The 9,960-nt window shown below is 46.3% G+C and overlaps 1 pseudogene; it reads right to left on the reverse strand.

The window, feature by feature from the left end:
- Positions 1-4,326: 4,326 nt before the first annotated feature.
- Positions 4,327-5,750, reverse strand: LOC128560293 (WD repeat-containing protein 3-like; annotated as a pseudogene).
- Positions 5,751-9,960: the final 4,210 nt, after the last annotated feature.

Genomic DNA, 9,960 nt, shown 5'->3' on the forward strand with positions numbered 1-9,960 from the left:
TAGTTAAAACTAGAATGCTAAATAAATAAATATATATATACATATATATACACACACAATGCTGCCCATTCTGAGCACACACTTCCTGTCCATATTTAGAATGTTGAGAGACCAACACTGTTTATATCCAACCGATCAAGCTCAGGAAATGGTCCATCACATCAAATTGATTCGCCATTTAATTTTCGTGGGATCTAGTCTTCATGATCACACGGCTCTGGAATTTAGCAAGTCAGTGCATGCACAACCCGTGGACCAACACAGCAAGTGGCTGTGAAGGATCAAACATTTTGAAAGCAAGATCCCATTCAAATGTTGGGAGACTACACAAGGGCAGTATGTGTTGTACATTTTGTGCATTCCAAACACAGTGAACATTTTGTTTTATTTAATCAGGAGAGTAATATGATCAGATTTAGTTTGTGGAATGGTAATCCACCAGCTGTGGGGAAGGGGTGTCAGGGGAGACCTGTTGTGAGCTCTTGGTGGTAACAGAGACAAAATCTTACAAGGAACTTAACTCAGGCGGACACGGGAGAATTCAGTATAGACTTGAGACAACACCAGGGTGGGGACTTGGGGCGTCTGATGGATAACTTGAGAAGGGACCAGGAAGGAGCAAGGAAAGCAAGGGGAGTCTCAGAACAGATCCTTGAGAAAGAAAGCAAAGGACAAAATCCGGGCTCAGAGTCTAGAAAGACTGGCCCAGGCCCAGTACCAAGAAGGATGGGGAGGGAGGTTACCCAAATCTGCCTAAGGGACCAGTGAACCCCCCTAAGAAGAAAGTCCTGAGCTGGGAGAGATCCTCAAAGGCAGAGAACAGGTGGGTGAGCACGCACAGTCCCAGATGAGAACAAGCCAGACCTGGGGTTGGGGTGCAGGCTGTGTAGACAGAGGTGAATGCAGCCCAGGAACTGGAAAACTCTAGATTGTGAAGAAGGCAGAGTCATAGTCCCCCAAAGATGTCCACCCACATCTCAACCCCTGTCATCTGTAAATATGTTTCTCCAGGTGGCAATGAGACTTTGTGGCTGATAACTAAATTAAGGATTTTGCAGTGGAACAAGTATCCCAGATTATCCATGTAGGCCCTATGTAGTCATAAGGGTCCTTAAGTGTGAAAGAGGAAGCCAAGGGGTCTGAGGAGATGACACAATGGAAGCAAAAGTCAGAGTGGTGACATGGTTGGCTTTGAAGATGGAGGAAGGGGCTACAAGCCAAGGGATGCAGGTGGCCTCTAGAAGCCAAAAAGCCAAGGAAACAGAGATTATTCCCTAGAGCCTCAGCCCTTGCCAATACCTTGATTCAAGCCTCGTGAGATCTACGTCGAACTTCTGATCTGCAGAACTGTAAAATAATAAACCTGTGGGATTCTGCAAGCTGCTGCATTTGTGGCGATTTATTTTAGTAGCCACAGGAAACTAATCCATTGCCTGGTTAGAGACAGCACAAGAATCTGAATTTATAAATGAATTACAAGTGTTTCTGAGGGGCCCTCTGGAGGAGGCCCTGGGACCACTGAGTTTGCAGAAGGAACATGTGCACAGGGCTGTTATAAAGGCCACTCTGGTGGGGTTTGAAGGCACAGGACCTCCAGGGAGCATCTGGCGGGGCTCACTGACTCGGCCCTGTTGCAGGGGGAAGCCCTCTCCAAAGCATGACTGATGGCAGAAAACTTTTATTTATTTGTTTATTTGGCCACTTTTTCGTTACTATTTCCATGACTTATTAGTATCCTTCAAGTAAGAAGATAAAGGTAAAACCGTGGATTGGGCTCCCTGCTGTAGAATATGTCTCACCTGTTTGTGTTGCTGAGTGTGGGCCTTACTGGGCACCCTAGGAGAGCATTACAAATCCAACTAGTCACATCCAGTTCTAACAATGGATTCAAAAAGAAAAGGAAAATTATGCATTATCTCCCATCTGGTAAAGCAGACAGTCACAGGTTTGTGGACTATGCTCCAGGAATAATATAGCTAGAATAACCAGTTTCTTAGCAAGAATGTCCATTCTTCAGAGGCACAGTCTAGCTGAACAGCAGGCCCGGAGAAGGATGATCCTAGGGGAAACCTATCTCCTCTAGGCTCAAGCCCTTTCAAAAGAAAACCTTGCCCTCAAGCTAGTCTGCAGGGAGGCATGCTTGGCAGCTTATAATGCAGGAAGGAACATTTATATTTTTGAGAGAGACCAGGAACCAAGAAGTGAATACCGGGAGGTGCTATAGCTGCTTATTTTGCACTTGGAAGTCTGTTTCTTCATTCATTCAAGATTTATTTACTGCACACATACTAGGTGCCAGACATGACAGGCTGGAGGTCGAACACTGAACCAAGCCCACTTGCTTCTTGCCTTCCTGCAGGGGAGGGAAGGATCTACAACCTGAATTCTCAGGTGTGGCCCCTGCATCCCTCCCACCCACCTCCCCAGTCAGAGCCCACAGAAGCCAGTGTGTGGAACCAACTTCCCTTCCGGCCCTCTTTGGCATTCCCAGCACCTGCTCAATCAATTTGAATCAGTTAAGCACAATTTGAATGCAGGGTTTTAGACAATTACTTTAGTTGGAAGCAGTAATATTTATTTCATGATACCTTTGGGCCTAGACATGAGCTCCTGCAGATACGTTTCTGCCGACATCTGGGAGGGAGAGAAGCACATGAAAACTCAACTTGACGGGGTCCTAGGAAGGATTATGAAGGGAGGAACAATGGGCAGGACATTGTCCATCCTGAAGGGGACAGAGCAAGTGTTCCAAGCTTGAGGTGTAAGCAGGACACTTCAAAAATACAAGCTTTTTACGTATCTCAGAAAGTCGAAGCATCAAGGTGTCATTTTCCCTAAATTGTTTTCAGGACTTGGGATTGTTTGTCTTTAGCTCCGTATTGTGGATTTAAGTTCTGTCCGTAAATAAACTCCAATAACTAAAATACATTTTTTTTAAACTGAAGATCATGGAGGAAAGCTTCTAACTGACAGGACGCAAAACTGAAAAACAAACTGTGAAACTGAAATGGCCCTTCCCTGTGAGTTACTGGGGCAGTGCTTGCAGACACCAGGAAAAGCAGGCCCTCGGCACCTGCACACAGCCCCTTCTGAAAGTCTCCTTTCAGCTAATCTCCTTCTGGTGGCTTTGTGATGGAGCCTGGCCCTGCCACCCCACCTCCATCTTCCTCTGGGGTTGGCACCCGCCTTGAGCTGGTCTCTGGAGCTGGGGGTGCTGCACTTCCAGCCTAAACTGTCATCTTCCCTCCACTGTCAGGGCAAGGCAGTGCAGTTCAGAGCCCTCAGTGACCGCAGGGAGGCCAGCAGCAGGGAGGCTGGAATTGCAGGGGCCAGAGCCAGAGAACCACCTGGCTGAGAGTTGGCTTCTGGCAAACCCAGCCTTGGGTGAGGCCAGTGGCCTGGTCCAGCTGCTATCTGCTAACTGAAACAAAGCAAGCACCAACTACACTGAAAAGCAGAAAATGGATACTAATTTTGATGGCAAACATCAAAAGCATTTTCAATGCCTGGGATTCACTCTGGGATTCAGTCCAGCAGTGAGTATCATTTATGGATAAAGGTTCACAGTGACATTTTCTCTGTAATGGGAGTATAATGGTGAATACGTGAAAACAAGCTGCGTATCAACAGCAGGGAAAGGAAATAAACACACTATGGAAATTCTACCTACTGACAGTTTAATGCCTGAAACTGATCATGGTATGTGTGTCCTCCAGCAATAGAGGAAACACTTAGAATAAAGTGTAAGAGCAAATGAACAGTACACCTGTTGGGGAATGGCCATCTGAAAGGAGAGGTGGCAAAATTCCTCCCCGTGGTAGTAAATGGGTGGTGGGAATCTGGGTGACCTTTCTTCTGTTCCCTTAACTTTCAGAGCATTTATTACACTATAATGAGCAGGAAGGAGCAGCTGGGAGCCTAGAGAACTCTGCTTTACAGTATGTGCATGTCACAGGAAACCTGTGGAGTTAGTCTGCCTTCCTTACATACTAAGCTGAGAATTATGCTCCCTATAATATGTTTGAAAAGACGTGTAGGAATGTATTTTTTTATTTAAAAGTTCTTTAATGGAATTAGTAGAAAGAGAAAAACATTTCAGTTCTAAGTCAGTGTTAAAATTAGCTTCTCCCTCTTTTTCCTTTTCCTCTTCTCTTCTAAGTGGCTAGTAGGGTCAGCAAAAAACATAACTTCACTTTTTGCTTCACATTCTCTTAAGATAATCAAGACCTGCCATGTTGAAGCCAATGACATCCCGGACTTGACTGACTTTTGAAATCGTCGTTTCCTTTCATTTTTCTATCACTGGCACAAGCATTTGATTGCTAGTCATCTGTCCGAAGTGAATTCCGAGGAGCAAGAAGAGACACCTGCATAGAAGTTCAATGTCGACCCCAGCTGGATGAATTCGGAGAAGAGTTTAAGAACGTCTGGGACATAAGAGAAAGGCAGCACCAGTAGGCAGCAATGTTGTCTGAGCTGAATGACAGTCCCCACGTCACTGCAATGACCCCCGGTGGTGATTCTGCCCGTCCTGACAGGTTGAGGAGTAGGTAAGAATGGATGCAATGAATATAATTCCACCGAGTTGTTTTGCAGCAAGAAGACAGCCTTTAACTCTCCTTGAGGTGAATGAATCAGGTCAAAGGATTTGATCTTGGCAAAAGTTTTGGTATTGGCCACCCGTTGTATTTCATCTTGCAGAGTCATTTCCACATTGACTTCAAGGTCTTCCTCTTCCCCTTTGCAAGAATTTAATTTTGCTTTCTTTCTAGTTTCTTCATCTTCTTATCCATTTTCTTCTGAATTTCCTCTTTGGAAAGGACATGAAACACTTCTAGCACAAAATCAGTTCCATGGCAAGCAGGAATCCTGCCCGTCTTGTCAACTGAGAGGTTCACAACTCCGTCTCTTCCTTCTCGCATTATGAAACCAGCTTTTCTGCATGAAAGGATACGATCCTCAGGAGCTTCATCCACTGCCAGGGTATCATCCTCTGCTTCAAGAGTGGCCTGTATTCCAGAAGAAGACCCTTTGATCTTCTTGGGCTCTGGTTCTTCCAAATCTTCAATCTCTTGCAGATAGGTTATGTCCCAAGCCCTCAGTTCACTGTCTGAGACCCCAGTCATGAGTTGCTTCTCTTCTGACACCAAACCCAACCCCCCCCACCCATACCTCAGTTCGATGGCCAAACATTGTTTTGAAGCAGTGCTGGGTATCAAGGTCCTACCACTTCACTGCGGTATCTTTCCCACTAGTAACTAGCAGATTCTTTTCTCGTAGAAACAATGCTTGCGTAATGGCATCTTTGTGTCCTTTTAGACGGTAGAGGCCACTTGCATTGATCACATCCCACACAATAACATCTGTGTCCTGGGACCCAGATGCCAGTCTGCCACCTAGCTGATCATACTTCAAGGTAGTGACAGCTGTTTTGTGTCCATTGAAAGTCATGTTTCCTTCTCCACTCAGAAGACTGAAGATTCGGACAGATCCATCCTCATAACCAACAGCTAAGTGCAGTCCATCTGGGGTGGTGCATAAGCAAGTGACTTCATGTTTAAGCCCCTACAGGATGAGGATCTTTTTTCCTTTTCTCAAGTCTCAGATGAAAACGTGTTCACAGGCTGGTACTGCCACATAGCGTCCTTCTCACCATGAAGGGTCACAAAGACATTATTACCTTTTTGGCTGCCAATCAGGCCAAAAACTGCACTAGCAACGTAACGTAGGTACTGCTTGGTGAGCCCCATGTTACACGGCTGTTGCCACAGGAGAGGCAATCTCCCCTCCACGAGGCTCCAGCTGACTAGGAATATATTTTTTAAAGTGCTCAGATCAGCAGCTCCTGTTTTTTTGATGAGGATCTTGACCCCTCCACCCCCACCCCACTCTTTGGGCTATGGGCCAGCTGGCTGCGTGCACTTCACAGTCCTCTGCAGACCACCCTGCAGGCTGGGTGCAGGGTCCTGGATGTGCAGGGTCAACCAGGACTGCTGATGGACAGGGAAAATGGCAGGAATCTGCACCCTTCCCCGACCCATGACTCGCATCACCAGGGGAATTGCAATCCTTGGTCCTTGTCACTGCCCGCTCCACCCCAAGTCTCCCTTCTTGTGGTCAGACTAGGCAGGGCCCTCAGGAGGGAGGCCACCCATGTCCACAGGAGCTCCCGCTGCATGAACAGCAGTGGCAGCTGGGGCAGAAAAAGGCTCTGGGGAAGAAGAGGCATGGATGGGCAGAGGAAAGAAGGACCACGGAGGGGGTACAGCAGGGGTCGGCATGCCACTGGGTGGAGACATGGGGCAGGATGCAGGAGTGGGTGCTACTGCAGGGTTGGTGCAAGGGAGCTGTGCACCCTGCTGCGGGTTGCCGCATGCACCTGATCTGCCACATGCAGGCACTGTGTTTGGTGGCTCCAGCTCAGCAGGACAGCATGGATGTCACCTCACATGTCACCACCCAGATAAGTGTGAGGCACCTGGGGTGGGGACACATCTGCACAGGAGTAAGCCCTTCAGGGAATACCAGTACCTGTCTGACTCCTAGAGTGTCATAGCTCTGCCCCTGAGCCAGGATGTTGGTGGACATAGGAGTGGGCCTTAAGCAACCAGGGAACCTTAGTGCACCAGGGTACCCTCAGCCTCAGGATCAGGAACTGAATGCCCAGCCGGTCTGCAGGTTGTGGTCACCCTTGCCCAGCTCAGCCACAGAGCTGTCCCTACCCAAGTGCACAGGGGATGGAAGGTGTGGTGGGATCAGAGGCCCCTTACCCAGAGTTAAACCATTCTGGAGAACGTGGCCCCTCAGGACACCACCTTGGGCTCCACAGATCTAGTGAGAAAGCTTGGGTGCACACTCAAAGGGTTTGACTACAGCTCCACACCCCTAACCTGGGCCCTCAATTCTTCCCTCCCTCTCAGAGGCCCCCGTTCCTTATTTGTAACTCACAAGGAAAGTGTACCATCCCAAGTATTCTTCCAGGAACCAGTAAAAGGGCTTGTGAGAAGGGCTTGCCCTGGGCCCAGCTGAACCCCAGCAAGATCTAGTGTCATCCAGGCCACCAGCCTTCTCTGCAGCAATTCCTCATAAATCTAGGCAGGTCCAGACTCTATGATTGCCTTAAACAGAAACAGCAGCCACCTGGTTCCCCACCAGGCTCCGAACACTTTTTGCATTTTTAAAATGCTGCCTACATTCTTCTGTGTGAAGCAGAGAGGGTTATAGTAAATCCCTAACCCCCTCCAGGACATGTCCTCCGTCCCCCATGGAATTTACAAACTATGAGTAACAAGTAAGAAGAAGTGCTGGCCTTGCATATGAAAAATGAAACACAACTATAGCCTAGGATGAAGGAAGGGGAAGGAGAGGGTAAGGGAGGGGGTGGGTTCTTAGAGAGAGGGTTAGTACCTATTGCAAGTACTTGTATTTGCACCTATGGAGCACATTGCAAGTACAAGTTGGATCGATCAGGTGTAGAACACAAATGTCTTAACGCTGTAATTGGGTAAATGAGGTGAAGGCTATGTTGATTAGTAGGATGTAAGCACTCCAATTTGTACAAATTTGTACATTGAATCCCATAATGGCATAAATGTATTCATGATCTATGAACAAATGAATTAAAAATAAATAAATAATAAAGAAAGAAGTGCTGGCTTTGGGGGCCCCTTGCCATTGGCCCAAATGTTACCTCTTTGCTAAATAGAACTTCCTCCCTCTAAAAGCCAGGAGCCTTTCCTGTGATCTCCAAGTGGGGATATGGGGGATAACCCCGGGGAGGATTCTTATCTCCATTAGACCGTGAAGGGAGTGCATTGATGGCTTGGGACGAGACCACCCATTCATCAGCCACATTCAGGGGGACCCTCCTATTACCAAGCCCTGTACGTTGCACTGAGAATACAAAAGAATATGGCTTCCGCTCTTAGGCAGTTAGAGGTCTAGAGGTGTAGGAAGGGGAACATAAAGTAAACACCAACCAGAATTCAAAGAGACAAATGGAATGACAGCCTTACTCATCTCGTGCTTAATTTGTGCCAATTGTTAAATATTTCCCATATTTTGACTCAATTAATGATTACAACAATCTTACAAGGAAGCCACGATTATTCATCCCATTTCACAGAAAAGCAGAGTGAGGCACAGAAGACAGCCACTGAGTGGCAGAGTCAAGTACAGGTCCAGTCCATCCTGCACCTGGTTCATGCCCTTGGCCACTTGTTCCAAATGCACTTGACTAGGTCAATAAACAAGTCCACAGGCCTCCAGAGGAAGGTTTAATTCTACCTGGCAACCTGCAGGCTGAGTTTATGGACAGAGAAGGTGAGAGAGGCATTCTAGACAGAACGCACAGCTTGAGCAAAGATGTAGTGGCAAGAAGCTTGAAGACCTAAGGCCAAACGGAGGGGATGTGAGGAAAGGTCAGGACAAGGGCGAAATGGGAATGGAGGCTTCCCACATCCAACTCACTTCTTCACGGGAAAAGCAGGAGACATATCCTTGGACAGACGTGTTTCTGGGAAGCCAGTTCTCTCTGGCACCAGAGACCCCAATTAAAATTTTAGATCCTGGTTACAGGAGCCTAACCTTCCAACTCCCAAGCTCTTTCTAGCAGAAACGTCAACAGCTTGCCAAGATTCCCTTTTCCCTAGACTTATCTCCGAACTCATGAACTGAACTTACTGGATTCAGTGTTACATCTATCATTGAAATCACAGCTCATCCAGTCAGTGATAGGGAAGTCTGGAGAGAGAACGTAATTACTCACAGTTACATAGAAAGTGAATGGTAAAGACCAGGGTACAAAGGACAGAACTCCTCCACATGGCTTCTGAGCAACAGTCTGGTGTTACAAGCAGAGGAAGCAGAAGCATCACATACGTTAGTGTAATTTCTGTTCCAACCTTTCAGATTAGTGTGGTTTTGATAGTGGAAAAAGCTATATAAAAATTAAAAGTATTGTTTTAATGGGTAATTTTGACCAAATAAACCTCCTATTGTCTCTACCGTTGCCTTGGAGAGCATGAGCCTTGCATAACAGATTTATTGAGTCAGAGGTTCTGGAGGACCAGATACTTTGCTGCTTTTAAGGCCCACAACAATCCTACACAGTTGGCATCATTAATGTGATAATTGACGAAGAGATCAGAGTTGTGAGTGCCTAGTAATTTGCCCCATGTTGCCCAGTTTATAGGGGCTGAGCAGGAATAAGCAGTCAGGCTCTGTTCAGGACACCAGTCTGCCTCTCCTAAAGGATCATATCATCTACTTGGGAGAGAAATGACACACTGATTCCTGGAGAGCAACCCTTTGGAGGGCAAGTGGGTTTGCAGGCCTCCCTAAATCAACACACACCCAGATGTATTTCTTCTCATTCACCTCCTTAGCACTCCCCTCACCACACCAGGTGACCCATTTTCCCTCCCCAAGCTACCATGCATTTCTCATCTCACTGAGCTAGACCAAAGCAGAAGTTCTAAATACCTATGGAAAAGGACTGGTTCCTTTTTTAATTGTCAGTCCATCACATATCAATAAAATATAATAACTTTACAGAAAACTAAAATGAATAAATGCCAAAAACATACAAAATATAAAGTCAACATGTTTAAATTATTTTTTAAGATCATTATAGATTCATACACAGAGAGAAATAATGCAGGGAGACTTCATTTACCCTTTACACAAAATGCTGGTATAATATGTCATCTGGGACCTGGACAGTGGTACAGTCAAGATACTGAACAGTTCCATGACCAGGAGGATCCCTCCCATTGTTATTTTCTAGTCCCAACCTCTTATCTCCCTCTCTTTTCTTTTCTAAGTCCTGGCAACCACAAATTTGTTTTCTGCTTCTATAACTTTGTCATCGCAAGAGTATTACATACTATTCAGAGAAATCAGGCAAGGTGAAAAATAAAAAGCATTCCATTGGAAAAGAATAAGGAAAACAACAATTTG

Source organism: Nycticebus coucang, chromosome 11 (assembly GCF_027406575.1).
Source record: "Nycticebus coucang isolate mNycCou1 chromosome 11, mNycCou1.pri, whole genome shotgun sequence".
In the NCBI taxonomy this organism is placed as follows: domain Eukaryota; kingdom Metazoa; phylum Chordata; class Mammalia; order Primates; family Lorisidae; genus Nycticebus; species Nycticebus coucang.